This window comes from Theobroma umbraticum, unplaced genomic scaffold, assembly GCF_002168275.2.
Source record: "Theobroma umbraticum cultivar Fairchild unplaced genomic scaffold, ASM216827v3 scaffold_3199.0, whole genome shotgun sequence".
NCBI classification, from domain to species: Eukaryota; Viridiplantae; Streptophyta; class Magnoliopsida; order Malvales; family Malvaceae; genus Theobroma; species Theobroma umbraticum.
This window is the reverse complement of record NW_018397579.1, coordinates 1-6,149: the sequence shown is the minus strand read 5'-3', so window position 1 is coordinate 6,149 and position 6,149 is coordinate 1. Positions and strand designations below refer to the sequence as shown.

At 32.8% G+C, this 6,149-nt stretch overlaps 1 pseudogene across 1 annotated transcript; it reads left to right on the top strand.

The window, feature by feature from the left end:
- Positions 1-5,169: 5,169 nt before the first annotated feature.
- Positions 5,170-6,143, top strand: LOC110428850 (putative indole-3-pyruvate monooxygenase YUCCA10 pseudogene; annotated as a pseudogene). Its single transcript, XR_016352253.1, has 2 exons — positions 5,170-5,894; positions 6,090-6,143. The product of XR_016352253.1 is annotated as a putative indole-3-pyruvate monooxygenase YUCCA10 pseudogene (transcript).
- The last annotated feature ends 6 nt before the right edge of the window (positions 6,144-6,149 follow it).

Sequence of the window (6,149 nt, the reverse complement as noted above, 5' to 3'; positions counted from 1 at the left end):
CTTTCCTTCCGGACTATATGTATACGTAACGCAATATGTTAGTGCCTTGCTTATTGGCTAAACAACAGGTCAATTCTTGCAAGATAATGTAGTCAATGAAGTTTTCTTGTTGACTCAGACTCTTGGTATATCCCACAGTTCCATACCCAGTCGTCTTTCTTTCTGGACTATATTAATGGCATGGTTGGCTTAAGTATGACGTATGTTAAAACTGAAATCTGCTTGCAATAAAAGATTTAAGAAGAAATGAGCTTTCCTTGTTGGCTAAGATTGTAAAAATTCTTGACCTTCAAAACCTGGCAGTAGCTGATTAGAATGGCTGTCATTGGACCGAGTATGTCGTTATAGAGAACAACACAAAATAATGAGAGTCCCATGCTTTATTAGTGATGATGAGTTTCTTCTTCCACCCCTTTCCACTTTCCAAGGCTAAATGCCTAATTTTTTTTCCTTAACAAATAACTAGCCAAAAACGTTGAACTGGTGAGTGTATATAAAATTAGTTTGAACTCCCTTGGTCAGCAAATTATGGAGAGGCATTCATTCGTTGAAAACATCAGCATGTTTGTTCTTTATTTTATTTGGATTTTAGATTTGTCATCTTTGAGTTTTTCAAAAAGTTTGAAATCAAACCATCTTTATTATCTGGAAAGAAGGGGATACAAGGATTATCCCTAACATGGCTAATGTCTATAGTGTGCGTCTCTCTCTCTCTCTCTATATATATATACATACATACATATATGGTGTTGATGCGAGTTATAAACAATTTTGAAAATATCATCATTTATTGTTTATGTTTAAGAAAACGTCTAAAACTTAAGTCGATTGAAAAATGACTCATTCGAGTTTTTTTATATATAATCGATATGAGATTTATGTTATAATACTAATATTCTACTCATAAGTGTTATATCATAACTTAAGTACCTTCAAAGAGTGTTTATAATACATCCTTAACATAAGATACAATTTTTACATATTATCTTATTATTATTTTCATTTTTTAATCATTTAAAAATGTTGATGTAACTAATTGTTGACTTTTTTTAGTGAAATGATTGTTGACATTTTTAATAATGAATGAATTATATTACAATTTGACATTTTTTTTTATAAATACTAGAAGATAGAGAAATTTAAACTTTACAATTTGAACAAGTAAATATGAGCTCAACACAACTTAAAATATCACTCATTTGAATTTCATACATGGTGATTGTGAAATTTATAGTACTAATTTTCTACTCAAGAAGTCATTATAATAAATCTTTAAATAAGGCATGACTTTTACATATTGTCTTACGATTGTGTCCGAGGTAAGAGTTAATTATTTTTATTTTTAAATTATTTAAAAAATGATATAATTAATTGTTGATATTTTTAATAATGAATGAATTGTAATACAATTTGACACTTTTTATATATATATATTAGAAGATAGAAAAAATTTAAATTTTACTTTTTGAGCAAGTAAATGTTCAAGTGCAATGTAACTTGACGTTTTATGTAAAGATCATAATCTGTTTTTCATAATAAATATATATATATATATATATATGAAAATTAAAGATCCATATTCATATCGAGGTGTACCCTCGCTTGTGCAATGAATGAGATCAAATTTATGACTTCCTTCTGTCAACTCCTAGGATCCAGCCATATAGCTTGTGATTGTAAAGGAGCTTGTTTAGAAAATTTTGGCCCCATTTGTTGGCAGTGTGAAGTAAAGGAACATGGGGTTCTTGAATATATCCTGCAGTGGCTAAACTAAACCAATGCCAGGTTTTCTACCCCACAATCAAAAAATATATATATATATATATATGAATTTCAACCAATATTCCTCTAGACGCAAAGATCAATAATGTTTTAATTATTGATTAGGAACAGAGCTTGGTCCAGCTCAAAACAGGGGGAGGGGGGCAGCGACGGAATAATTAATAAAGTAAAAAAAGCATTTGGTATGCTAACGATGGACAAGCGAGCAAAAAGTTTGAACCTTTGGATGAATGGGTTTTGCTTCGAAAAAAGCAACGTGCTTTGTTTCTTTCTTTGGTGACTCGAAATATGCCGAGTTATTAAGCTAATGCAAAAACGTAAGCACAATTCCGGCGGCCCGGCCTGGCCTGGCTTTTAAGTTGACTTTCTCAACGCCTTAATCAGGTCTTTATCTCCTTTACCAAGTAATTAAGTCTTGATAAGTCTGAAAACTAGGACCAATTCAACCTATGGCTATGGCTAAGGCGAATCATTTCAAGAATTTTTTTTGACATAAACCTGAAAACAAATTATTTTTCTATCTATGATAATTGATTCAAAAATAATTTCATCTTTATTTAATTCAAATGAGTATTTAAATTTGTATTTAGATCGAAATAATTTTAAATCTTAACAAAAAAATTAAACCTTACTTAAATTTAATATTAACTGATATACTAATTAATTTTTTTTTACTTCATTGACATATGATCTATGGTAATTACAAATTTCAATATATTTGATCATATTAACTATGACATAATCATTTTAACTCATCAAATCATATGTCATACATTTTTAGAATTGAAGTCAATTTTTTTTATTGGATTTTATGTCAACCTATTCACATGAGATAATAAATCAAGATAAAATCTGAACATAAATTAGATTATCAAACCAAAGAAGCCCACAGGAAAATGTAGAATGGGTTCTTGTTGGGGGAAAAAAATGCATTACATGCTTGGCCGACAACATACCAAATCCTGAAATTAATCATTGTTATGAAAAAAAATTCATTGATCAGCATGTGAACAAATAACTTTTTTATCTCCATTTTTGTGCCACGGGAGATCACAAATTTCGTGACCAATATCAGATCCTACACGTTCAGGACTTGAAAGCCCCACAAAGGAAAAAGAGAAAGGGAAAATGCTTCCCAGAAGGAAATGATGATTTCTCAAAATGAGCATGGTGGGGTGCAGTAAATTAATTGCTGCGAAAATAGGCTGCAAAACTCTCTCTTGCTTTTCCACGGGACAGAAGATACCCAGTTTTGCTGCATGTGTTTCAGGCTTTCATTAGTCGTGAAGGGATCATGGGATTCTTGTATGGCTTGCAGACCCACAAGAAACATTTCGATTGACTTTGGCTTTTTCAGTTGTTAGGAAAGTAGCTAGCAAGGGAGACCAGACAATGAAGGAAAAAAGTTGGTATCAATAACCGCACGGAAACAGAGATTATTTTTGTTGCGTCCCTTCCACACCAAACCCCAAACTTCTTTTCGTCTCAGGACTCTTCATTTCTGCGAAATTCAAATCCAACTCAAACCTCAGAACCATATGTTCACACACGAACTGTAGTACCTATACAGGCACTCATCTTTTCATTCCATAATTTCTAAATTTTTCCAACTTTTTTCTCTCTCTCGTCTGTGTCGTTGTAGGTTACATGCATCATTTCATCCTGTTCGCTACCACGTCATTATCATACCTTGAGGAAAATTCAACTGTACGACTGAAAATTTGTCAGAAAGTTTCAAGCCATTATTATTGCTTTTTGCCAAAAACAATGCTGTGGTAGACATTCGGGCATTAACCATTGTCAAAACGTGACGTTTTGAAACGGAAGGAACTACTCCTCCTCATCACTACTACCCATGGAGCTTGCGCTTTCTCCTTATTACTTAAACATTATTTTCCTCTTCCTTTGTGGTTCTGTATAGTAAAAAATATTAAACAGGGATTGCAAGCTACGATATCATTTTCATTATTAATTAATAAGAATATGGATTTAATTACCCTAACCTGTACGGTAGATGTAAACTTGGGTTCATCATGGACAAGTGACAGTAGGAAAAAGCAGCCCCAGAAATTGTGTCTTAATCTTGGTATTTAAAACCCTAGCTTAATTTTGTTGAATTGATGTACCAGAGTTTGTGTAGTCGGGGACCTAATGAAATAAATAGAGTGGGTCATAGAGCTTTTCGTCTCACCACATAATTTGATAATTTCAAGTACCTGTTTTCTGATTTTTGTTTTTTTTTTTATAATTTGAGAACCATCATTTTCAATCAAACCCCACCAACCTAAGCATAACTGCATCTGCATGCTGTATATATACATATATATATATATATATATATAAATTTATATGATCTGATTTGTCGATTGGGCAGATGCATAAGCCTGAATTGCAGTCAAGTAATGTCAACTTTGGCATTGTGAAAGATCTTTTTCCCTTGGTTTACTTTTTGATACACGAAATTGGGATAAGTTTTGGAAATTGATAATGTATTTAGCATTTGACTTTCAATTTCATTATCAGCAAATTTATTATTCTTTTGCTGTTTTTACAGTCTGCCCTTTTTTTCAATTTTACAGGAAGCGGACGATGGTCCTCAAATTTTCAAAGCAGTGCCCCCTAGAGTCTACCCATCTCAATTAAGCGTATTCAATACAAATAAAGTGATGGCTTAAATTTTTCTTTGCTATATCTTGTTGTCAAAATTTCACCTACGATATATGAAATGGATTATTATAAACAAAGCAAATTAAACAAGTCCTATAACAAGAGGGAAATTAATATCCATTAAAGTATAACATTAATTTTTTATTTACAAATTAAGAATTCTATTATTATATATATATATATATATATATCTATTGTTTTGGCATCATTTAACGCACCCCATAACAATAATATATAATATGGAAATTAAGAATTGAATCCAACGTTACTTTGCTACCATTCTTATCAAAATTTTCACCACAGAGAGAATAACAAAAATGTACTTAATCAATTAAAAAAATTAAAGAGAGACTGATATGTACCTAGTTTTTCAATGCATATTTATTGTCAACTAGTGGTAGTACCTTTTTTTGTGTGTGGGCATTTCTAGTTTACAAATAAATAAATAAATAAAAAGCAGTATAGGCATACAAAAAATTATCAGATGTATTTTGCTATATTTCCGAATAAAAAAAAAGTAAAAGGATTTGCTTTATTATTTTATTTATGAAATAGCATGTTCAAAATAAAATATAAAATGTAATTCTTTGAATAGAAATACATAGATAAAAAGACAAAAATCTATATACAATGTATTGAATTTTTGGAGTTTGTAACTGAAAGATACATCAAATATGAACATAAATTATAATTAAAGTTTTTGTCTAACAACGTTTTAATATGATGACATAAAAGTAGTAGCTCACATCTCATCTTTCCATGACCCCGAGAGAGCCATTTTGCATCTCATACACAGCTAAAAGAGAGAGAGACCAAACTGTGTGGGTCGAATGATGCAAGAAGAAACGGTCATCATCGTCGGAGCCGGCCCCTCCGGCCTGGCCACAGCGGCTTGCCTTAATTTCCACTCGATCCCTTGCATAATCCTTGAAAGAGAAGATTGTTTTGCTTCGCTTTGGAAGAAATATGCCTATGATCGTCTCCATCTTCACTTAGATAAGCAATTCTGCGTGCTTCCTTACATGCCATTTCCCGACTCTTATCCGAGCTATATCTCAAAAGAACAATTCGTAAGCTACATGGATGATTACGTTTCTCATTTTAAGATCAGTCCTTTGTACCGGAGATGCGTCGAGTTGGCCAAGTTCGATGAGGCAAGCAAGAACTGGGTCGTCAAGGCCAGGAACTTGGGTTCTGGAGAGGTTGAGGAGTTCAAGGGGAGGTTTTTGGCGGTGGCTAGTGGAGAAACAAGCAACCCTTATACACCAGAGATTGAAGGATTGAATACTTTCCCTGGAGATGTTCTCCATTCAACCCAGTTCAGAAACGGCAAGGCCTTTAGTGACCAGAACGTTTTGGTTGTTGGGTCTGGCAATTCTGGCATGGAGATCGCTCTGGACCTGGCAAATCACGGTGCCAAAACATCCATAGTTGTTCGCAGCCCGGTAAAGGATATTAATCTCATTTAACTAAGTTGATCTGAATACTTTTCAAAAAAAAAAAAAGTTGATCTGAATAATTTTTCTTCATTTCGTTGATCATTTCCAACCAAATGTCACGTTGTTTAAGATTTCGAGAATCCCAAGTCTGCTAATCTATGACGATTGTTCTGTTTGTCTTGGGATATGCTGCTGCTGCAGGTTCACATTCTTTCAAAGGAGATGCTGTACGTGGGGTTAATTCTATTGAAGTATATTCCA